This window comes from Lepidochelys olivacea, assembly GCF_965140295.1.
Source record: "Lepidochelys olivacea isolate rLepOli2 genome assembly, chromosome: 14".
Classification (NCBI taxonomy): Eukaryota; Metazoa; Chordata; order Testudines; family Cheloniidae; genus Lepidochelys; species Lepidochelys olivacea.
The window spans coordinates 28,480,666-28,505,348 of NC_140424.1; the positions used below are offsets into that span (position 1 = coordinate 28,480,666).

Genomic DNA, 24,683 nt, shown 5'->3' on the forward strand with positions numbered 1-24,683 from the left:
TTTAATAAAGATTTTAACAAGTTGGTTTTGTCCTCAGTATAAGTGTCCTTGCCACACACCCGGAGGGTCCTCTCACAATATTGAACTCTCTGTGTTCTCTATCCCTATAGCCTGAACTGGGACAAGAACCTAAATTATCTTCTGATCAGATCAGTGCTGAGCGGTAAACACATTAGCCCATAAAATTCAGGTCAACACTGCAAAGGTGTGGGAGATTCCCACACATCAGCCATTCTTTTTATGTGACAAATCTGAGGACCTGTCCCAGACTGAGGGGTCAATAGAGGTGGTTTTGGGGAAAAAATACAAAAATACAAAAAATATTCAAAACAATGGGATCTAAATTAGCTGTTACCACTCAAGAAAGAGATCTTGGAGTCCTTGTGGCTCCTAATGTGACCCTGAGTTTAAAGGTTCAAAAGCAGAAGGCACATTGGAAGAATCCACAGTTTAAATGAGACACACTTATTGCTTGCGGGCCCCGCTGCCTGATTTTGAGATCCTGGCCAGGCTGACGAACGGGGACTTGGCTCGTTCAAGTAGGTGTGAGTTGGATCAGTGTCACGTCTAGGAGTCCCATTTCGAGCCCCCTTCCAATGCAGTCTCTTTTCCCATCACATACACCTCAAGTTTCCTACAGATCCACCATCTTCCCATGTAGCACCGTGAGCTGCTGACCCCTTTCTCGTCGTTCAGATACGCGCAGTCACCTCCTCCTCTTATCTGAAACCTGCAACACAGAAGCCAGGGAGCTGCAGTCAGGCAGAGGCCAGGCATTTCACATCAGTCCCAGCCAGGGGAGCCGTTCTCCACAGTGCACGCCTGAGTGCGGAGCAGCTACTCTCCCAGCCCCTCAGGAACAGAGCTCAGGACACGGAGTCTGTACCCCAGGAGAGGGCCACAGAGGCCCAAACTCGGGACAGTGTCTGGTGGCTATTCAGACCCAGTCAGGTTGGAAGCAGGTGGGATCCAAAGGTTGGGTCCAATACAGCAGAATGGGGATTGTCCATTGGGGAGCCCTGACCCAGTGCCATAAGAGCCTGACTTTTCAAAGTACTGAAGTAACCCAGACCAGGGAAGTGGGGGGTCTCCTTCCTCCTCTAATGGCTGGCCTGCATAAGAGCTTTATCAATCGGAGGCGGGGGGAGGGGGTTCAGTTAAAGAAGTGGATTCTTTCGCTCCTATGGCAGAGGCTCATGCTTCTAGTGCTGAATTCCGGGGTTCAAACCCTGACCCGGGCTCAAGCAGCGCTGGTTTTGTGATCACACTTGGAGCCCACTGAAACCCATCGCGGGGTGGTGGCTGGGCAGCCATCACTACTGTACCCCGTTCCAGTGGGAGCCCCAGGCGTCCAGCACCTGTGAACCGCAGGCTCCCTTAACATTGGTGCTTTGTTGTGGATTCAGAGGCCTCACCAGCCAAGTCACTCAAACCTGCCGGCTACAATCCCCAGCGGGACCTGCACCTGCAATGCAGCGCTCGGCATGCTGCCCTCTCTAGCAGCCACTGTTAACGTGAGCTCCCTGCTGCCTCCTTTCCCCAGGGTGGGTCAGACACCCCAGGGACCTTGCTGAAGAGGGCTGGGGGAGAACAGCGAGTGTCCCAGCTGAAATCCCAGCGCGCTGCGAGGGCACCTCTGGCTATGGCGGGCTCTGTCTCCGGCCCAGCACCGTGCTGCGGGGAGGAGCCGAGAGTTCAGGGACACGCCGGCTCCCGTCGGTCTCCGATACACGCAGGACGCGAACGGACCAGGGTCGTGTCTGGTGGTTTCACTAGCACTGAATGGTGGATCTACCTGAGCTCAAACCGCTCAGACATCAGAATCCCAAGCCCAGGGAATTAGTCCAGAGGGGTGAGAGAGACTCACAGGTCCTTGAATTTGGTGCCATTGGCCCATTTCCAGGGCTGACCCTGCTCCCTCCAGAGGCCGATCCAATGGTCATAGACACCCTTATGGTGCAGCAGGAACGCCTTAAAGAAAGCTGAGGGACAGCAGGTATCAGCCCCAGCTCCCGTGCTCCCCCCACCGCCCCTCCAGGGCTCTGTGCTGCAGAGAATCCCAGTCACATATTGAAGGGTGCTCAGTTTATTTTCAGGGGGGATTTTCCCCTCCCTCTTGCAAAGCACAAGATCACCCAGCAGTATTAACCCTCCCACCGCACACAGCAGCCCCATCCCGGTGCTCCCAGTAACCCACACCCCAAGTCCCCCTGAGCTGGGGGCAGCTATTGGGTCTGAGCTCTCTGCAGAGAGGTCTCTTCTCACAGAGCAGCCACCGCTCACCCCAGCAAGGCAGGAGGAGGGAGGGAGGCAAGCTGAAGTGGGAGGGGTCAATGTGAAAGGATCCCCTCCTCCCCCGCCTCCTCAGCTGGCTGCTCCTTTCCCATCCCCACAACAGGAGCACTTGCTGGGTTCTCAGTCCCACTCCAGCAGCCAGCAGGCCAGGAGATGCTTGAGCCAGCCCTGCCCTAGAAAGAAGCTGTCTCCCTATTTGGGGAGGGGGGCAGCGGAGAATGGGCAATCCCTGTGATCACACACAGACAGTAGGGCCCTGGGCCCAGCCAGGGCTGGCGTTCAGCGGCTGGAAGTTCATTCACTCCGGCCTCCCAGCACGGGAGGGCTCACAGCTGCTCCTCACCCCATGGGGCAGAGCCCAGGTCCTGCTGCAGCAGCCACCCCTGTGCCCAGATTAGTGTCTGGCAACTCGAGAGTCTCTCACTGTTTCCTGCTCACTGTCGATCCCAGCCAGGGAGGCACCCAGGGCAGAGCAGAGGCTTCGGCTGTCGGTCCAGCTCCCTTCCCTCTCTGAGAAATAGTAGCATTTCCCTCGGTATCCCATCCAGCCGTCCGGGCACGAGGGGCTAGCAGGGGGGCACAGATCAGCTGATGAAAGCTGAGAGGTCAGCGCTGAGAATGAGACAGTCACATGGAGGGTAAGAGTTGCATCGAGAATTGGGCATTTGAATGGTACAAAAATTGGTCAACTGACCAGTCAAATCTGTCAAAGAGTGGTCAAATATTTTAAAATACCAATTTATCAGAATTGGTTACCTCCCGCCAGGAAGAAAAAAGAGCAAGACGTCATTGTCTCCAGTAGGTTTAGCTTTCGATAGATATGGATCTACCTAATTTTTTTTTTTTTAAAATGTACTTCACTGAGTTATTTTAGCTCAGAAAAAAAAGGCAAAACAATGAAACCAAGTTCTTGAAAACACCAGTGAGGCTCCAAGACGCAATCCGAAAGGCAGGCTGCCTCCTACCCCCAGGGCTCTCGCTGGAGCATTTGACTGTGGCCAAACAGGCAGTCAGTTGACCGGCTTGCCAAGCCCATTGGGACCCCCAGCTGGGGCTGGTCCACTGCAATCAGATGCAGGGGGACGGAGACGTTTGTCACTGTAAATTTGCCTGGCAAGAAGGATTCCAGGGACACTCCCAGCCTGAGAGGGACTGACACAGCTCAGAGCATTTCACCCCAGGCACAAGATCAACAGCTGGACGTTCAACCTCGCAATAAACAGCAGGTGAACTACTGAGAAGAACGTGGGAACTTTCACGCAGGGACATGAAAGCCACAAGGGGGCGCCAGAAACCACAGCCACAGGAAGTGACCTGTTGCACTGTGGGCCAGGAATGATGGAACTTAATTCACCTCCTACCTGCAGACTTTTCTCTCCCCAAACACAGCAGCAAGAAAGGCACTTTCTGGAAGCCCTCATGGCAGTGTAACCCTTTCAGAGCCATGAAAGAGCAGCAGTGGGGTCACCCATAAGTGACACCAAAGAGGATTTGAAAGGCCTGTCTAGTTGAGAGGAGTTGGACTCAAACCCCTCCAGATGTTTTCGAGCACGTCACTTTTTTTTGCACCACAGTAACTCGGTAGCTGGTTTTCAAGCCTTCCCATGTGGCTGGCGCTCAGCGAGGAACAGACACTCTAAGTTGGGAAGAGTTAGGAAACGTGGCAGCGGTGATCAGAAAGCGAGCATGTGTTCACCTCACTCACAAGGCATGTCTGACCCTGTAGATTTCACTGTCCAGTGCACGGTAGCCCACACCCCTGCCCTACTGAACTGAGCAGAGAAGTCAGTGACGAACAGTTGATGGCACAGGCTGTCTCCACCATCCATCTCCAGCTCAGATGCCACATGTTCTGCAGAGGTCCCTGCACCTGCAGCTGTGTAACCAACCCTAAGCTCACAGATTCCCACCTTACACAGTGAGAGCCAATGTTGCCCATTGCAGCAGCCTGCCATTACAGCAGGGACCTGGGATTCAGGGCCCATCTGTATCAGAGCAATCTGCACCAGTATAATCACAGTGACGCAGTGACATCAGGGCAAACACCTCCTGGAGATGCGCTGGAGCAGTGCGGCTCGCTCTGGTAACTTCCTGCAGCGAACTGCACCAAGGCAAGCTCCTTTGTGCACCAGTGCAGTGCATCTGCTTTAGCGGTTTGCACCAATTCAACTGCACGGATGTCATGACATCGGCACAGAGGATTCCTAATGCAGACGGACCTGGATTCAATCCCCTCTGCCAGCTGCTAAACCCTCCTGGGGCCCAGTGATCGGATCCCAGGGCAATAGAGAAATCCCACCCCCGACATTCCCCAGCACGCCCTGCCCCAGACAACGGGGGGATACAACAGGGTTCATGTTCACCGCAAACAGACGCCCTCTGCACGAGCACACGCTGTCTGGGCAGCCCGGGGGAGTGAATGGTGCTAAGGGACCCTTCCTGGCCAAGCTCAGCGATTGGGGGGTTTCCACACTGCGCTGGTGGAGGGGTCTAGACTGAGTTCTACGGCTCATTTCAATAACACGGCAGCACCTGCCGCCCGGCCACAGGCATGACCTGAAGATCCAGGAAGGCCAGGCTGGTAACCTCAGAGCAACACAGGGAAGGCAAAGGGCTCAGGGATGCGCTGCACCCTGTCCCATTGGACACCCTGGTCAGGGATTGCTTCATGGCACGTGGCAAAGGTGACTTGGGTCCAAAGTGCTCAGAGATGGGCTGGGGGGGCTAATGTCAGTCAGATCGTCCTGACACAGAGAGTGCCCAGGTGCAGGGGTCTGGGAGGAAGATCCCCCAGGAATCCTCTGCCCCAGGGGCAGAAGCCGGACAGGCCGGGAGGAGAGCGTGAGTGTGGCAGGTCACGGGGGAATGGGATGCGCGGAGATCGTAGATGGAGGGGAAGGGAGCCGGGCGGAAGCTGGGAACTCACCTGCCAGAGCAATGATGGCAGCGATCAACGCAGACCATACAACTATCACTGCAACCACAACTCTACAGGTTGGACTTTTCTTGCAGTTCCAAGGAGGGTCTGAAACAGAAAGACCCGTCAGGCAGGGCTGGGAGGACACGTCTCACTGTCAGCACCGGGGCTGGAGCTGCCCTGGAACATGCACCGTTCTTGTCTAGTTTTTGTAAAGCTCTCCAACACCACTTTCTACAAACCATTACCCTCTGATCCCACTGAGGGTTACCAAAAGTTAGTGCCTGTCTCACCCACCGCAACCTGCAAGGTCTCGTGCCAGCAAAGGGAAGCTGCTCCCAGATCTGGAGCTGCATTCGCATGTCCTGAGGGCTGTCCTGCACCATGGTCACCACGGGCAGGTAGGTCATCAACCTCCATCTCTGTCCCAGCTGCAGGATGGCCTCTGGTTCCTGCTCCCTCAGGAACCTGGAGATACTGAAAAAGGGGTGGGATTGGCAGAGCAGGAGAACACCCCATGAGGTTAAGAAATGGCAGTGAGAGCCTTTTCCCTCCCTGGGAGATTATGGTGTCCCTCTGTGGGAACTCCCTTCCTGGCAGATGCTAGTGAGCTATTGAAAGAGCTCAGCCTGTTTAGATTATAAAAAAGATTGGGTGGTGACATCATAGAAGTGTTGAAGTGACTTCATGGAGAGAAAATATTGGGTATTAAAGGGCTCATTAATCTATCAGAGAAAAGCATAACAAGACCCAGTGGCTGGAAACTCAAAAGAGACCAATTCGTATTAGAAAGAGGGCACACATATTCAACAGTGAGGACGAATCACCAAAGGAAGAAACTAGAAAGGGAAGTGGTGGGAATTCCCCACCTCTTGATGTCTTCTAATGAAGACTAGATGCCTTTCTGGAACGTGTGTAGTCAAAAATTAGCTCCTATGCTCTACAGAAAGCAAGTGATATGCAGGGGGTCAGATGACACGCTCTAATTGTCTCTTCTGTCCATAAAGTCTGCTAATTTATGAAAAATGAGCGTAGCACGGGGAGAAGCCTCTGATGTTTTACTGTGTTCGGCTTGAGCCCACAATGAACGCTCATTGAGTGGGGTGATCCAGGGGAAGCAGCTGAAACATCCAATGTGGCTGGACAGGGGCAGGACATCAGCACTGCAGGGGAGGGGTGGGTGTGGCAGTGACATCACAAGGGCCTTTGGCAGGACCTCAGCCTATTGGACAAAGGTGGTGGGGAGGCGATGACCTCACAGAGAGATCTTGACATCAGCCAGGCAGGACAGAGGTGCAGGACAGGGGCCACCTCGGAGATCCCTGTGGCTTTGCTTCAGCACGTCTCCTTCTCGAGGTCTCTCCTGGAGGACTGAGAGAGCATTCACTTTCACATTCGTGAGCGCAAGGAGGACCCTCTTCAGAGTTTTCTCCTTTTCTTTTAGTGGTTTTGCTCGAAAACAGACGTCCCTGTATAGAAGGTAAGAGCCTCGGAGAGGTTTGGAACCTGTTCAGTCTGATCCATCAGGTGTCGGCTGATTTTTAGGAATGGAAAACACTAGATTGCGGGGGCAGCATTTTATTTCCGACCTAAGACTTTGTCCCTTAGAATTACTGGGGACATTGGGGTTTCTCCTTTTTGTTTTCCCTTTTCCTGTCTCTCCCTCCTTTCTCGTCTTCTCTTGCATCTTTGTCCTTTTCCCCTGCTTTCCTTTCACCACCAGGACCTGTCTGTGCGTGTGGAGTTGGGGACGGAGAGGGAGAGGGGGGGTTGCACTCCAACTCTCATTGCGGGAGGCCCTCCCAAAGACATGTGGCTGGAATAGTGCTCTAAGAGTGACTCCCTCCGGTGGTGACCCGGGACATCTGGTGAGAACTCTCAACTTTCTGCTTCTCAGAGTCTCAATGCTGATTGGGGGAGTTTGGGGCTATTGTGAGGGAGGAGGCTCAGGTCCTTGTGACCCTCTTTTAAGACCAAGGAAATAGGGCGTAACCAAACATGTATTTGATTGCTCTTGCCGCTTTTCTCCATTCATTGTCTTGGAGTAATTCACGATTCTCTCTCTAATGGGCTAGTTTTCTAAAATACTTACTAAAGAATTAGGTTTTAATAAAGCCAAATGCAACCCCATACCTCCAGTAACAAAGGAGTCAGGTGGCACCCTACAGAATTGGGGACAATCCGCTGGAAAGCAGTGACCCTGAAAAGGATTTTGGGGTCATAGTGGACAAGCTGTTCAACATGAGCTGTCAATGTGAAACTGTGTTAAAAAAGGTTAAAGCCATTCTTGGCTGGATAGAGTAGTGAGGATGGAAAGGGAAGTGAAAGAGCATTGGTGAGACTGATGTTGGAATGTTGAATCCAGTTCTTGTGTCCACATTTTGAATATTATGTTAAAACAATTGGAGAGGGTGCAGAAAAGATTCATAACTGAGTGATGGGGATGATGCCCTATAATGAGACATTGAAAAAGCTCAATCTGCTTAGTATATACAAGAGAAGAATGAGAAGTGAGTTGCTTGACTTCATGGAGAGAAAATGTTGAGTATAAAAGGGCTCTTTTATGTCTCAGAGAAAGGCATGACAAAACCCCATGGATGGAAGCAGAAATCAGAAAAAGGATAATGACAATAAGACCCAGATTTGTAAGAGGGTGGTTTGTCATTGGCACAAAGTACCAAGAGAAATGATGGCTTCTCCATCTCTTGATCTTTTTGAATAAAGACTGGATGCCTTTCTGGAAAATGTTTGAGTCAAAGAAAAGCCCAGCTCTTCTGACATACAGGAGGCCTTAGGATACGCAGGGGATCAGATTAAATGCTCGAATGGTTCCTTCTGGCCATAAAGTCAACTAACTTGTGAAAACCTAATTGCGGCCTGGGGAAGAACTTCTGTGTTCTACTATGTAGTCGGTGTCACTCCACAAGGAAGTGACATTGAGAGGGGTGATCCAGGGGAAGCAGCTGAAACATCCAATGTGGCTGGACAGGGGCAGGACATCAGCACTGCAGGGGAGTGGTGGGTGTGGCAGTGACATCACAAGAGCCTTTGGCAGGACCTCAGCCTATTGGACAAAGGTGGTGGGGAGGCGATGACCTCACAGAGAGAACTTGACATCAGCCAGGCAGGACAGGGGTGCAGGACAGGGGCAAGCTCGGAGATCCCTGTGGCTTTGCTTCAGCACGTCTCCTTCTCGAGGTCTCTCCTGGAGGACTGAGAGAGCATTCACTTGCACGTACGTGAGCGCAAGGAGGACCCCCTTTGGTGTTTTCTCCTTTTCTTTTAGTGGATTTGCTCGAAAACAGACGTCCCTGTATAGAAGGTAAGAGCCTCGGAGAGGTTTGGAACCTGTTCAGTCTGATCCATCAGGTGCTGGCTGATTTTTAGGAAAGGAAAACATTAGATTGTGGGGGCAGTATTTTATTTCCGACCTAGGATTTTGTCCCTTAGAATTACTGGGGACATTGGGGTTTCTCCATTTTGTTTTCCTCTTCTTTTTCCTACCTTTCCTACCTTTCTCTTCTTGCTTCCTTTGTCCTTTTCCTCTGTTCTCCTCCCACCACCAGGAGCTCTGTGTGTGGAGCGGAGTCCGGGGGGGTTGTGGGAGGCCCTCACAGAGAGGTGAGACTGGACTAGTGCTCCGAGAGTGATCCCCTCGGTGGTAACCGGGGCCATTCTTTGGGCTATTTGATGAGATCCCTTAGCCTCCCACCCCTCAAAGTCTCAACCTTGATTGGCTGAGGAGGGGGCTATTGACAGGGAGGAAACTCTGGTCTTTGTTGTTCTCTTTTATGACCAAGCAAATAAGTCACAATCAGTTATACGTTTGACCAATGTGGATGCTGCTCTCCATTCATTGTCTCGGAGCAGTTCATGATCCTCTCGAACATTCCAGTTCTTCTGAAATAATTGCTGAATAATTACTATGAACAATTGTTGGTCTGTAGCTCATTTGAGAGCAATTCTGCTACTGACTGGCTGCATCAGCTAAGACAAGTCCCTGCTCCTTTCTCAGCCTTCGTTTCTCCTTCTGTCAAGAATGAATGACAATCCTCTCCCACCTGCCTCGCCATGGGTGGATGCTGGGGATCCACTGAACAGTGTCACTCGGAGCAGTGCAGACTAGGGGGTGTCCTATCACACTGAGCCATATCAGAATATAACCTAATATTCAATTTGATTTGTATTTTATTGTTTTGAAATTGTGAAAAGCAGCAACTACTTAGCTCAGACTGAAGCATCTCATCCAATTTTCTAGAGCATAGTGTCTCCCCTTTGTGTATGACGAGACAGTTGAATGCACTGTGACGGAGAGGAGATGCTCTTGTTTTGCAAACAGATATTTTTGCAAAGAATTTTCATCCTACTTGTTATGATTTCAAGAAACAAAGTGGTTTCGTTTGAATGGATTTTCTGACAGGAAAAGGTTTCCATGAAAATGTTCACACCTTATTTCCTGGGCCTTATCCCTGCCTCTGGGGGGTTGTTGTCTGTTAGTTAGAACAGGAATCAGGACAGTTGTCTTCTCTTTCTGGCTCCGTCACCACTTCGCTGTGTGACACCTTGGGTAGGTCCAATGGGAACAGGGTCAATTCTCTAACTCCAGGCAGCAGGAAGCCTGGGTGAGATAAAGGATGTTAAGGCCATCTGCGAAGGAGAAAGGGATGTTTCCAGGTGTTGAATGTCAAGAACTCTAAACTTTGCTAAAATGGATAGTCTCGAGAAACAAGAACTAGTTGAGGCCAAACTTTAACTGTCTTTTATAAAGCCCATTCAGGAATGTGAGTCCCAGAGAGCCATAGAGAGGGGGAGCAACTTGCCCAAAGTCCCACAGATCAAGAGTCAGCAATGGAAGCAGGAGTGACACTCTCTCTCAAAGGCAGGGGGACCAGCCATTAGGGCCTGGTTGCAATTGCCAGCTGTGGGAGGGAGTGTGCGGCAGTGGTCAGTGAAGGGGTCCATCCATGGCTCTGACACTCGGTGTGACCCTGTGGTCGTAGCTGAGGCCCGTTTGCCGTCAGTAGGGTTGGGGTCCCATGGCTACAGCCCAGTGGGTTTGGGAGGCTCCAGGAAGGTGAGTAAAGTGCTGGGATGTCAGGATCCCGGAGGCGCTGTCACCTCCGCCCTAGGGCCGTGTTCTGCACCCCCTGCTGCTGGCTAAGTTTCTCCGTCCCTTGGCAATCAGACAGACTCTTGTTTTCACAGCCAGTCGATCGCCCTCGTGTCATCACCCTGCCTGCTGGCTGGGCAGGGTAACTCCTGAGGTCACCACCCTCTCCAGCCTGCCTTGGGCTTGGAGAGTGAGGAGGAGGGTGAGGGACGTCTGCTGACCCTGAACATCCGCCATCCATTGTACCATCACTGAGAGCACGTGAGTGGCATTCGGGTTCCTCGGTGTCTTCTCCTCTCTGTCTGGGGGAGAGACTATCTCCAAAGGGGGATTTCATTTGCAAACAGCCCCCAAGAGTCCCTCACTCTTAGGCCAGGCAGGGGCTTCTCCAGAGCCGTCTCCAGTGTGTTTGGAAAGGTTCCAGCAATGGGGCTTCCCAGCCCTTCCCCTCCCAGCCCTTCCCTCCCAACCCTTCCCCAGGCTGAGAGTCTCTGAGCTGGGCCAGACCCTGTGAGCTGCTTAGCCTGGAAATCAATGGGGAACGAGGAGGGCTCTGTGCTTCCTGTGCCGAGGGCCTTTGTGACTTTGATGTGAGGAATGATTTCCCAGGAGAAGTCCGGACTCCTGGGTTCTGTTCCTTCTCTAGCCTGGGCGGGAGAGTGGCCTGGGACGACAGGAGGGGACTGCTTCTCCAGAGTAACCGATAGTCTTTGGGACTGACCTCATTGCTGGAAAAGGATGAGACTTCCTGGATATTGCAGCAGCAGGGATTACGAGGGGAAACGTTGGGAGCGGATCATGCAATGAACTCCTGCCCGTGTGTGTAGATGGCACTCCCTGCACTCCTGTGCGGGCAGAGGGGGTGGCTGTGGTTGGAGGAGGGAGGAGGAGGGACGGAAAAGGCCCAGGAGTGAAAGGCTGCCTGGAGCCCAGACTCACCCCTGCTCCCCGCTCGGTTCCAGGATGGCCAGGCTCCTGCGGATGTTGCGGAGGAAGGCTCTGCAGGTGGCCCCAGAGCCTGAGGGAAGCAGCTGCCGTCTTCCCAAGGGGCAGAGCAACCCCTGCGTCCCCGCTGGCGGGGAAGCAGCTCCCGTCCAGGCCAGACGGCGGAAGTGCCCGGCCTTCTGGAAAAGGACCCCGGCTCCCGGCGCAGGCGCCGAGCTGGGAGAGGCCCCGACCAGGCCCCAATGGAGCTGGCCCAGGCTGCGTTTTCGCAGACAGGACCCAGCCCAGGAGGGGCGCCGGGCAGGGTGGCTCTGGGGCTTGTTGTGTGGGCAGCAGCGGCCCCAGGAGCCCAGACCTCGTTCCCATCAGGAGGCATCGCCCTGCCCGGTCTCTGAGGACCTTCCAGCCCCTGCAGGCCAGGAAGGGGAAGGTCCCTGTCCCAGCACGGGCAGCTCAGCCTGGGACAGCGGCAGCACCTGGGCATCTGGCAGCAGCCAGGCCGATGGAGGCCACTGCTTTGTTCCAGGTGAGGAGCCGGGCTGGGCTCCAGGAGGGCTGAGGACGGGATGTGAACACCCTGGCCCAGATGCTCTCCCAGGGATATGGAGGGGGGTCCCCAGCCCAGGTGTCTGGCCTGAGCCCCGCGAACCCCACGGACAGCCGCAGCCGTCACACAGCTGCCCCTTCCGCACGGGGACCTGGGGGTGGGGGCGTGAAGAGCTGCTGCTTCAGGGCCAGGGGAATCGGCACCTCCCCTTGAGTCATGGCCAGGGGAGGGGGGCTCTGCTCTGGGCTTCTGAAGCTGTTGGGGCCTGAAGGCATCCCTGAGAGGGAGGTTTGGGGCCCGATCTGCCCTGGGTGCCTGAGGTGGGAAGGGGGGTCTTGAATCCTGCTCTGCCCACCACGCCCCTCTCCTTCCCTCCCTGGTGCAGGGACCCCCCGGGATTCAGAGCACGAGGAAGGGGTGGACATGGCCGAAGATGAAGCTGCTCTCAAGGTCATCCGAGAGCAGCTCAAGTGCAGAGATAAGGTACAAATGTTCCCCACCTGGGCTGGAACCAAGATTGCCCTGTCCCTTCCCAGCATCCCCACCCCTGCCGAGGATCTTGTGCCTCCTGATCCACCACCCCCAATGGGACCCTTTTACATCCATGATGTGGGACCCCCAAGATGGGGGTGTCCCACAACAGCCAAAGTCATCTCCCCCCACAGGCACTGTCCCAGTTCCTGATCCTGCTTGTGTAGGAGTGGTGGGGGATTTGGACAATAGGCGGGTCCCCACAATCCCCCATTGAGGCCTGAGCCCTGGAGCTGGTGTGGGTGGGGCAGGAAGGTCCCTCATTAACAGGTTGTCTCTCGCTATACCCCACTCCCGGTGGGTACAGGATGAGGGGCAGCAGCTCCTGTTCCTTCAGGCCATCTACCCCGCATGTCTGGCTGCACGGGAGAGAGGGGAGGACACACTGGAGCCGCGCTGCTGCAAGGCTGCTGTGGTGAAGAGGATCGTGGTGAGTGAGACACGCCATACGGTAGCTGGAGGGAGGGGGAGAATTGTGGGGCTGCGGGGCAGCTGAGAGTGGGGGACAAGGAATCTCATGGTCCCAGCTCAGTCGTCGGGATGAATGGGGCAGTTTTGACAGGGAGGAGGAGAGAAGGGAATTGGGAATGAGCTGGGCAGGAATCTGAGAAGGGGAACAAGTCGGATGGGCAGGAAGGAATCGGGGGAGTGGGAGGTGGTGGGGGATCCTGCTGGCCATGTGGGGCACTGGCTGTGTCATCTCCTCACTGGGAGGCGTCAGTCGGGCGTGAATCTCACACGCTCCTTTGTCTCTTTCACGTCTCACAGGAGCTCATCGAGGAGCTTCCCGATGACTCGTCACCCAGCGCCGTCCTCGCCCACTCCCTGGCTGCAGTGGGCTACCTCTGGTACTGAGACAGCCCCACCCCCGCACCCTGCCGGCTCCCCTCACCCCAGTGCTGCTCAGGCCCAAGGCTGGGAGTCACCGTCACTGTCCCTCCCAAGTCACCTCCCAAGAGTGGTGCCTCTGGCAGAGATGGTGGGGTGGGGAGGGTCACTCTCTCCTGGCAGGGCTCTTCTTTTCACTCCCATAACATGACAGGGGCCTTGGGGAGGGGCTCATTCCCGGGCTCCGATACAGGAGGGGCAGCAGGCTCCAGGGAACAGCAGCTATTCCTGTCCTGCCACTGTCTGTCTGGGACACCTTGGCCTTGTCATTCCCTAGCGAAGTGCCTCAGTTTCCATTCTCGCCAGCCTGTGCCTCTATCCCTGTGGCTTGGTGTCTGTGTTGGCGACAGTCCCACCCAGTACTGCACAGTCTAATAGCAGCTCCTCTCTCTTGCCAGCACCATGAAACCTGCCCTGGAGCCAGTCCTAGAGACCCACCTCTTGCGAGCTGCCCTTCACTCCGTCTTCACCCTAGGCACGGAGAAGGACACCACCGGCATCCAGGTACCTCCTCCTCCTCCATCCTCCTCCTGTTCCAGAGTAGTCCTTGGTCCCTACTCCCTTGATTCGCTGGAGCTCCAGATTTAGCGGTGGGGTAGCAGAGATGGAACAAGCTGCAGGGTTGGATCCTTCCCTCCAGCAGGGAAGAGATTACCCCTCCCTGGGGGATTTCTTTCTTTCTTTCTTTCTTTCTTTCTTTCTTTCTTTCTTTCTTTCTTTCTTTCTTTCTTTCTTTCTTTCTTTCTTTCTTTCTTTCTTTCTTTCTTTCTTTCCTAAGCCGTGTTTGGCCCAGAAGCCCAGGTTCCATCCATAGCAACTTGGCTGTTTCATACTCTTCTGCCTACAAGGCCCTCTGCAGAGACCTGCTAAGCTCATGGATTAAAGGTCCAGGGGTCATCAATTCTTGCAAATTGCCTGCAGTGGGATGTGAAGGAGAGAGGCCAGGAGATGTGTTTGGGAGTCTCCCCAGTGCTTCCCAGAGACCCCTCTTCCCATCCTGTGGCAGGTGTAGGCCCAGGTTCCCTAACTCTGACCCATGCTTTGCAGACTCTGCACAAAGTCATCCCAGAGGTCCTGGATGCCATGCTGGGGAACCTGCTGGCAGAGTCCCCAGGCATAGACAGGCTCCACTTCATCTTGGAGGTGAGCCCCATTTGACCGTAACTCTTTGGGGGACTGGTAAGGAGAGACTGGAAGATGCATTTTCTACTCTGTCCTCCTAGCTGGGTCCCCAGTGGGCCGTCCTTGGTTGGGGAGGTCAGTGCAATGTAATGTCAGGTACTTCCTTCTTGAGGGACAGAGGAAGGAGCTGGGACTCCAAGCCAGAGCTCTGCCTGGTTCTGCTGAGCACTAAGCACAGGGCTCCTGGCTGTCTTGGGGAGTGAGAGTCGGAAAATCCACCCTTCCCGCACCCCTCCAACACACAGAGCCCATGAGATTCGGGAGATGGTTCTCAGAGAAAAGGCACATGCTCCTTCCTAGAGAAAGAGGAGGAGCCCAGGGAATCAGCCCTTCCCTCTGATCTACTCTGAAATTCCTGGGGGGATTGTGCTCTCAGTCACTCCCTACATCCCCGCAAGGAGTTGCGTAGCAGGGAAGGGCTGAGGGTTCAGTCGTCTTTCTGGTGAACTGTTCAGGAATCAGGAGTTTTGGGAGGATGGGACCAGCCCCGACCCCGAACATTGTCCCAATCTAAAGAGACGCTGACAAGTTGTGACCTGAAGGGTACAAGCTGCGTCCTGGGGGAAAGAATCCCCTTCTAAAGCTCTGCCATCAATGACTCAGCTATTTCCCCCTGCTCAGAATGTCTCAGGCCCCTGGGGCTGGGTGTGTGGGGGGCTCATTTGCAAAGCAGGAGCAGCTGGCCACTGAGTCTGACCTGCCTCCTTTCCCCACAGCATGTCAACCTCTGGGTCGTGTCCCGGGTGTCGCAGGAGCGAGCCAAGGCTATCAGGAGCAGCACAGCCCTGCTGAGATACACAGTCACCCTCCCGGAGTTTGATGTAAGTGAGCTCTGAGCCCAGCTTGCTGGCTCCAGGGGGAGGCGGGCTGGCTCCAGCGGGCTGCAGGATCTGCTGCTGCTGCCGGGGCTGTGGGTTAGGAGGGTTCTTCATGGGGAGGCAGAGTCAGAGCAGAACTGAGCTAGGCTTGAGTCAAGTTCTTCTTGTCCTGGTTCAGTGTTGTCCCTGGGCCTTTAAGGGGACCATGCTCCAGCCACTGCTTGGCATCCCAAAGCAGCTGCAGGCTCCCTTGGCAGCAGAGCAAATGAAGGGTCGATCTCAAGCTCCTCTCCCCCAGCCTCTCCTGCAGAAGGGCTAAGGGGAAGGAGCCCTCTGGCCCAGGGCGGACAGGGAGCTGAGAGGAAAATGCTGATGGAGTCCCCTCTGCTCTCCCTTCCATTAGATCTCAGCCGAGTTCCCTCGGATGGGTCACCATGTGGCCCAGCTGGCTCTATTTGTCAGCGATCCAGACAAGGACATCAGCCGGCAGGCCAGGGAGGGGACTTACCGGCTCTACCAACTGCTGCTCCAACAGAGGGGTAAGGAACCCAGCTGGGACACAGAACCAAATAGGGGACTGAGAGTGACCATATGTTGATAATGGGACCCTAGACCATTTCTCTCAGACTGACCCCAGCCGGAGGACAAGTCTCTCTCTTCCTCTGTTCTTCTCCACTCCACTGTGCAGCCACCAATGGGATTGGAAGGACACAGAAACTGCAACCAGAATGAGGAGGAAAGTCGCTCTCTCTCTCTCTCTCTTCCAGGTCTGACCATACATGACGCGGAAGATCTCTGGTGCTATGACTGGCACCAGGACAAAAGGCTCTTAGGCTACAAGAATACAGCCAGAGTGGGGGAGGTAAGGGCACTGTGCCAGGGCATGACACAGCTCAGGGAGTGTAGCTGGCTGGGTTCCCTGCAGTGGATGCCTCCTGAAGACAGGAAAAGAGCCCGCTCCTTATTTCCAGCTGAGAGTTCCTCATCCATCAACCAGTGGGACACGCTGGTGCTAAAGGTCCCACACTGGGACTGGGCCAGGAGTCTCCTTGTTCTTGTCAGGCTGCAGGTTGGATTCCCCTTGAAGAAACCAAGGAGCTGCAGAGGCCATTCCCAGCGAGGAGAGAAATCACTAAGCTGCGGGGAAGAGACCTTTGGTCTGTCAGCTCCAACCCCCTCCTCCCCTCAACAACACACGCACACTTCTCTAGCCGCTGAGGTGCAGGAGATCTCTCTGCTGGAAGCAAGACAGAGTCCCCTGTCGTCTCTGTGCCCTGCACAGCAGAGTGGGCCTGCTCACACACATTAGAGATCCATTTCCAGCCCATCCTGGCCCCTGCCATAAATTGCCTTCCCGAAAGAGCCACTGGAGGCTTTGGTCCCTCAGCAACTGCCACCTCTTAATAAAGGGGCTTCCGTGAGCCCTGGGACCCTGAAAGCCTCTTGGGGAATGAACTGCCTTGGCCACAGCAGCTCTCTTCCCCGCCCTTTGGGGCACTAGACGCCATTGTACCGCCAGGACTTGGAGGCTGGCTCTGGGCAATCTACTCGAGCCTCATGTCCTCTTGGTTTTAGGTCTTTGAAAAATTCTTCTCCGTCGGGCAGAGAAGATCCTTCGTACAGACAGCATTGCTGGCCATCCACGACCCCCTGCTGCGTGTCAGCCAGGCTGGGCTGGTGCTGGTCTACTCCCTCCTGGGGGAAGCCCAGCAACTGATGGGGGACACGGTAAGCAGCTGCAATCGACTCAGAAGCTCGGGGTGGGACCCAGGGCCTCATTCCCATCCTCTCGCCATTTGCTGGCCTGGTAGCAAGGAGCCTAGTGGGGACTTCTGGCCTTCATGGACTTCTGTTCTTAGGATGTGGTGCTCTGCTATCACTCCTGGGAAGGACAGGAGAGTCTCCTAAGTGCCCTCTGGGATCCTTTCCTGCCCCACAGAGCTGCACCCATTTCCCCATGGTCTAGTGTCCATGTCACCCCAGCCACCATCGAGAGTTGCTCCCATCCCTGGCAGCCTGGGAGGCCAAGGACTGACTGGTGATGGTGACTGACTGAGGCACATAGGCGTGGAAAGCTGGTCTTGCTGCTGGTAGGGCTGGACCCGCTCTCGAGAGATTGGGAGGATTCAGTCGTCAGGGGCTGCTGACCTGCCCCATTCACCAGGGCTGCCATCCTGTGGTTTCAGGTTTTGTCACTGGGGTGTCTTGGGGAAAGGTCTCAAACTCTCTCCATTCCACTTCACTGCTGCCAGAATCCCTCCCGCCCCCCGCCACCCTTCTAGAGCCTCCTCCCTGCCCTACCTGGGTGGGGATGGAGGTAGGGGTGGAAGAGAGGGTCCTCCGAACTTGAGCGGTGTCCCCAGGTGGGTTGGAGGTGGAACAGCTGTCAAGGGCACTGATGGGGAGGTGGCAGGAGCTCACCCTACAAGGAGGGGGTTTGGCACTGAAGGTCACTAGAGAGGACAGCAAGCCTCCATCCTGGGGGTCAGGAGGGTGAATCTACCACTCAGACATGAGCAGCTGCTGGGTGGAAATGATGGTGCTGGTTCCAGGTGCCCTTAATCCTCCCTGATTCCTGGGGAGTGTCTCAGTCTCTGACATGTTCTCGTTCCCCTGCAGCATGAGGATGTCACAGCCAAGGTCATGGGCCAGCTTCACATGATTCGGCACTTGCACCAGATGCCCGAGGCGCTGCAAGGGCTGTGGCTCATCTGATGCTCTTCAAGGTTCCCCTCCCTGTTCAGCAAGTCCCGCTCCCTGCTGCAGGTACTGCTGTGTCTCACTATAAATGGGGGACTAGTGGAAGCAGAAATGGAGGCCCCTGGCACTCACAGGAACTCTCTCCCCTCTCTGTGGAGCTGTGTCCTTCCCACGGCCCCCCAGATACCTTCATCTGGGGCAGGAGCTCTTTCCCTCACACCCATATCCCTCCCCTCTTTCCTTGATCTCACCCCCATCCCATTTCCCGTGCTCCCAGGCAGAGATCTTCCTGCCCCATATGGCGCAGAAGGACCTTTGCGTCAGGGCTACAGACTGTCTGCCCAACTGAAGCTCAGGAAGCTCCACCTTTGAGGAGGTGAGGATGGGACAGAGGCTCCGGGCTAGCTTCATCTCCTGCCCTTTATTCTTCCTTTGGCCCTTCTCTGGGCTCTCCGAGTCTGACATGAAGAGGAGCCTCCTCCCCCCGTGTCTTCTAGGTCCTGGGGTGTGTGACAGCCTCCCAGATGGGTGCAAGCAGTAGTAGTTCTCAAAGAGGCCTAGAGGGAAGAGCCCACTCCCTCTTGGAGGTAAGAGCCATTGACTTCTTTGGGCAAAATGGGTTTCTTGGGGGAGAAATGGGATCCCTGCTGCATAGCCTGGGTGGGAGCTTCCCCCATCCCTGGGACAGAGACATCTTCATCAATGTGCCACCCTTGTTTTTTTCCAAGCAGGAGGCTCCCCAGAGAACTCCTCCTCAAACCTGTTCTCCTGGGAGCGTTTCTGGGAGGAGGCTCCCGTCCCTCAGTCTCCAACTCCATCATGCAGTCTCTTTCACCTAACATCTCCGCTCTCCAGCTCCACTTGCCGCAGCAGGACAAACGGACCTTCAGCTCGTAAGGAACAGACTCTGACCTCCTTCTGATCAGCAATGGGGTTTCCCCATCCCCTCAGCAAACCTGTCAGCCGGGCTGGACCAGATTTGAAGGAGGAGGGTATCTAACAGTGTGGCTTGGCCTATAGCTGCCTAGCCTGGGGCTAGGCCAAATTGATGACCAAGTGAGCCCCACCTGAGAGGAAACAAGGGAAAACAGGAGCAAAAGTCCAGGGTAGGACTGGCTTCTCTCACTGTCCCTAAGGAAGGGGACATAGAAGACCACAGAAACCCAAGAAGGGCAGGCCGAACCGAAATCAGGCTGAGGAAGAACTCCCCACGAGGGTGGAAGGCCATGTTTCTGTTCAAGACATTTTGGGACTTTGTTTGCAAAGAGCACGACCCAGGAAGGAGTGGAGTAAAGGACAGTCACCTGGTTGGAGGGCTGAGTTCCCAGCCAACAAACTGCAAGAGTGAGTATGAGCGGGGTTGCTAGCCCAGCGAGAAAGCAATGACACAAGGCCTGGCCAGCATCTAGCAGTGAGTGAACTCTGGTACACACCCAAAGTGGCCGTGTCTAGAGCCCTGTGTAGGCTCTTTTGTGGGAATTTCCCACGGGTCAGTGGGGCCGGAATCTCTCCTGCTCCTTTGGTTTCTTTGGGCTTCCCACAAGATGTCTGGTGAACTGCCCTTGGACTCTGGGCCCAGCACCGCTCAGAAATTATTCGCTACCTTCAGAGAGACAGGGCACAGCTCAGCCTGTTGGGTAGGCTGGAGAATCACACTTCACTCGAACACACAACACTGAGGTGGTTTGGGAAGTATAGTAACAAAGAAGAGATTTAAGTGATACGAAGCAAGAGAAAGAGACAAATTTCAAAGAGAGAAACAAAACACAACACACTTTGTAGTGACTAAAACTGAATCTTAACAAGTCACAATCTTTGCCTTAGCAGTTTCCAGACTAACATCTCAGCTTTCCTAAAAGACCTTCTTTGATGTCCCTGTAGGGTAGAAAACTTCTCTGTCGAATCCGCTGATTTGATTGCTTCGTCTTCTGGTTTCAGACCCTCTGTTATCCTTCTGGGGTGCCTGGACCCTGATTGTAACATCTCTCTGGCCCAGCCTCTTACACAGATGTGTGCTGCAGCCAGCCCAGCGCAGGGAGCAGTGGGGACAGATGATCTCCTCCTGTCAGACCAAGCAACAGGGGTCCCATTGAGGCTTAGATGGAAGATCCCAGGCATCTCCTGGAGGTAAGAACCGTCCACTCTTCTGGGCACTTGGGGCTGTTGCAAGAAAGAGGGGGCTCCTGTTCCATAGCCTATTTGTCCTCATGACTGTGTTTTTTTCTTCTCAGAGGATGCGCCCGGGACCCTGGAGACTGTTTCGTGCAGGAGGTTTGAGCAGGGAGAGATCACTCACTGTCCTGACCCCTGGGTCATTAACCCGGGTCTTCAGGGTTCCTGGGAGCAGCCACCCTCCAGCACGCCACCTGGAAGCCTACGAAAAACTGCTTACCTAGGACTGACGAAGTCCAGACCCAGTTTGAGGCTCCTATTGGCAGAGTCCCAGAGCAGCTAATCGGCCCCCGGGACCTCCTTAAGCCAGCAGCAGGAACAAGAAGCTGTCTGAACAGCCGAGATCCTCCCCGGCTCTGGACCGTGTGTTGGCTGTTCCTGCTCCCACTCCCCAGGCTTGATTTCCTGGCATCTGGACTCAGGGTGACTCACCTGACTTGAGGTTCTGAACACAATTTGTTCTTTTGCTTCTGCTGTTCCAGTGTCCTGACCCAGCTGACTCTCGACTCCCTACTTGTGAGTGTGGACTCTGCCTCTGACCACTAGGTCTGGCTGCCCATGACCCGGCCATGACAATGACTTTTCTACAATTCCTCCAATGCCCTTTTCTGCTCTCCAGCTCTGCTCTCCCAGCAAGACACACCGATGCCTTGGCTCCCAGAGTCCTGCTTACCTGCTAGTCAAGGGCTCATGGGGAGTGTTTGTCTTGCCCCCTCCCCCACCACAGCTGCTTGTCCTCGGGGACTCTCCCTAGTGCAGAGGAGAATCCGTCCTGGCAGCAATTCAGGAAGTCACAGAGGGATGGTCTGCTCAGCTCTCTCTGCAATGCCACTGCCCGAGACCATTATGAGTGGGTGCCCAGTGACTGTGCCAGCAGCTCCTTGAGAGACTACTGGGGGCAGGGTAGTCGTGTTTCATGATGACCGCGGGAAGCCATGCGAAGAGTGCGGCATTGAGGAGACTCTCCTGCTGTCCCAAAGGGTTTCTGTTCTCCTGCACGGTCAGACCATGGGGCCAGGTTGCAGAATGGGGAAGAGCTGTTTGGTGACGAGTCCAAGGATTCACCATACAGGTGGCAGCAGCTGCAGATCCTGAAGTCCCTGTGGTCGGGTTACCATGCGTCCGGAGTTTCCCGGACATGTCCGGCTTTTTGGGTTTTAAATTGCCCTCAGGGAGGAATTGGTAAAACTCTGCAAAGGGCCGGGATTTCCCTCCCAATGCAGCACTCTGGGGGAGGAGGGGGAGCTGCGTGCTCTGTGGGGGAGCACGGCACTGTGTCTGGCTCCGCACCCCAGACACACTGCTCTGAGCAGCAGGGTACGGGGGCCGGGGGGGCTGGAGAAGGGGCATGGGGTCCCAAGGGACAGTCAGGAGACAGGGAGCAGGAGGGGTTGGATGGATGAGGGGTTCTGGGGGGAGCCTGTCAGGGGGTGGGCATATGAAGAGGGGTCGGGGGAGTCAAGGGACAGGGAGCGGGAGGGGTTGGACGGGGCGGAGGTTCGGGGGGGAGTCAGGGGCAGGGAGCAGGGGGGATTAGATGGGTTGGGGGTTCTGCGGGGGCAGTCAGGGGACAGGGAGGTGGTTAGATGGGTGTGGGAGAGCCGGGGGTCTGTCAGGGGGTGGGGGTGCGGATAGGGGGCAGGGCAGTCAGGGGACAGGTAGGGGCTGGAGTTCTAGGGGGGCAGTTAGGGTGGAGGGGTCTAAGGAGGGGGCAGTTGGAGACAGGGAGAAGGAAGGCTTAGATAGAGGGCAGGGTCCTGGGAGGGGGCGATCAGGGGACAAGGAGCAGGGGGGTTGGATGGGTTGGCGGTTGTGTGGGGGGCAGTTAGGGGGCAGGAAGTGGGAGGGAGTAAATAGGTGGCAGGGCTACCACTCCTCCCCCGCCCTCGGAGTGTCCTCTTTTTTGAAAGTTCAAATATGGTAACTCTACCCTATGGGCCCAGCCTCCACTCCTGAGAGTTCAGGCGAACCTCCCCCTGTTCTCAGGGAGGCTTTGGCTTTGGCGGCTGGGCCTGCCTGCCGAGACAGAGGACTCAGTGTTTCCATTAGGCTGCTCAGTTGCCAATGCAGCCACCCAAAGACGTGAAGAATGGAAGCAAAAGAGCAAAGCTGGACCCTCCGCTGATCTCCTGCAATCAAGTGAGCCCAGCCTGGGAGAGACGAGAGAAAGCTTCAAGGTGGCTGGTGGCTGCATGGAGCCAGGGGAGGAGAAATAAATAGTTCATGATGAATCCTACGGGCTTTGTCTTGTGTGGTGAAGGGTTTAAAATGGGTCTAGTTACTATCACATTCAACTTTACAATCGCTGTGTCTGATTGAAGGGCAGGTCTAGAAAGGGCAGAGGTCGCTCGAGGAGCTTCCAGTCTCAGATTCTGTCCCTATTGCCTGCTTTGACCAGCTGATCTCAACCCAACACCGCCCTCACGTGGTCGCAGTGGTGAGCTTTTCCCTCTTTTTCTGGATTCACCGCCGGCATGGGGACAGGATCCATGTGGCCAAGGAAATGGAGAGGCATGGGGGTCACTTGCAGAGGCATGCAGAGAACTTGCAGAGTTGCCTGTTCATGCAGTTCCTATGGGGGAAGCACGGTAGGGTACCGTGCACTCCGGGGCACCATTTCCAATTTTGGTGGTGGCGGGGAGGATAATTTCACCATGATTCCAGGGGCTACTTAGGCACCTGAAAACTCTAGTGTTTTGACAGATAACTTAGCAATGAGCTGACAGGAACACTTGCCAGACTGCTTTCTGGGGAAGACAGCTAGAAGAATGGATCCAGGGAATGGTTCTGTAGCTCTGAGCTGTTTGGACACTTTCAGGGAACATTCCCGATGCAAGACAGAGATCCCCAAAGTTATCCTGGGTAACCCTGAGAGACTTATAGAAAACTAGCAGATCCCACATCTCTGCTGTCACTTTGCACGGACAAACTCGGACTGTCCGAACCTGTTCATGTATTTTACCTGCTTTAACCTCTCAAGAACTTTCACATATAAAAGGAAGAAAATTAAATAAATGACATAGGTACACCTATATAGGGCCGTAGTGTAAAGCCGATCTCAGAGTTGTCCCATTGAAATGGAATTATTCACAGCAGTAATTAAAGTTAAACATGCACATAAGTGTTTCCAGGCCCAAGATTAAGGCCACAGCTTATGAGAGGTGCAGATGCAAGAAGAGAAGAGCTGTGCAAAAACTGAAATGCCACTTGGAACCTGGCCCAAACAATGCATCATGAAAAATAAACTCATCTTCTTATACAGTAACAGAGCTGGTTCAAAAGGGTTTTACACTGACAATGCAACCTTTGAACTAAAAATGCCACTTTGGATTACATTGATCATTTGAAAAAAGTTACCTCTTTAAAAAAAACATTTGGGATTTCTCTGCCCACTTGAGAGAGAACATGGAGTTTTTCCCACCAAAACGAAACAAAAATTTGATCATTAAAAACATTTCCAAATAAGTTGGAAGAATATGGGGGGGGAGTGGTTTCTTCAATTTTCATGACCCTCTCCACCCTCCCTATTTTTGACCAGTTCTAATTGTGAATAAATGTCTGTCTATACATGAATGATAAATATGTCTGCTACTGAAACATTTACAAACAATGGCTCTCATCAGGAGCACTGAGGTCACATTACGCAGAGAAACATCCAGGCCTGCAGGGTTCACATTCTCCAAGACATAAACCGCCCCAAGACGGGAATGTCACACACAACACAGCTCGACTGGCCCGTGTTGGTTAGGTGCATGTTTTGCTGTTGCTGGCAAATTGTGCTTTTCTGAGGGTGGGGGGGAGTTATATTTGAAAGGAGTTCTTCATCCTCTCCCACTCTCATCCAGGGGTGCCAGAACAGGGGAGACCAGGGCCCACCACTTTTTACTGGCCATAAGTGTGAGCGACTGGATGATGGGGGAGAGAAGGGATTGGGGAGGGCAGTGTTTTGGGGGCAAGGGGCGGCATGAAGTGGGAGCTCAGGGAGAAAGGCAGTGGGAGGGGGGGGCCTCTGGGAAAAGGGCAGTTTGAGGGGGCAGGACCTCGAGGAGAAGGGGTGGCACAGGGGGTGGGCCACAGTTTTTGTGCCAGCAGCCCCCCCACTTTTAGGAAGCTTTTGCCCATCCTGCCCTCATCCCAAATTAATTTGTTGCAGTAAGAAAACTTTGAGCAACAAGGGGACTTAAAGACCCACAGTATAACCGCCAAAATCCTCACCCGCCCCTCGAGCTGGGCAAACAGAATTTTTTGGTCACTGGCAATTCCAAAAAAGAGATGGAAAAAAACCAGTTTCCGGTTGAACAAAACTAACATTTTTCCAAATTTTTGATGAACCAAAAAGCTTTAAAAAAAAAAAAAAGACCCAGGAACATTTTAGGGTTATAACTTTTTGAATTTTTAAAATAAAAGTGAAGGACATTTTTAAATAAAAAATAGTTTCAAACTGAAAAATCAAAATGGTTTGTTTGGAAAGTGTCTAAATGAAATGTTTCGACTTTTTAAGAACTGGGGGGAGGGTCTGGACGTGAACAATTCAGCAGACTGGATACTAATTCGCAAACAGGTCTCCTTCCCCATTCT

The 24,683-nt window shown here is 54.2% G+C and overlaps 1 pseudogene across 1 annotated transcript in view; it reads right to left on the reverse strand.

Annotated features, from left to right (window-relative positions):
• LOC311531262 (C-type lectin domain family 2 member D-like) overlaps positions 1-24,683 on the reverse strand; it is an 88,296-nt pseudogene continuing 63,613 nt past the window's right edge. Inside the window, exons 3-5 of the transcript in view lie at positions 2,720-2,907; positions 1,868-1,971; positions 1-730 (exon numbers count right to left, since the gene is read on the reverse strand). The product of the transcript in view is annotated as a C-type lectin domain family 2 member D-like (transcript). The remainder of the gene's footprint in view (positions 731-1,867; positions 1,972-2,719; positions 2,908-24,683) is intronic.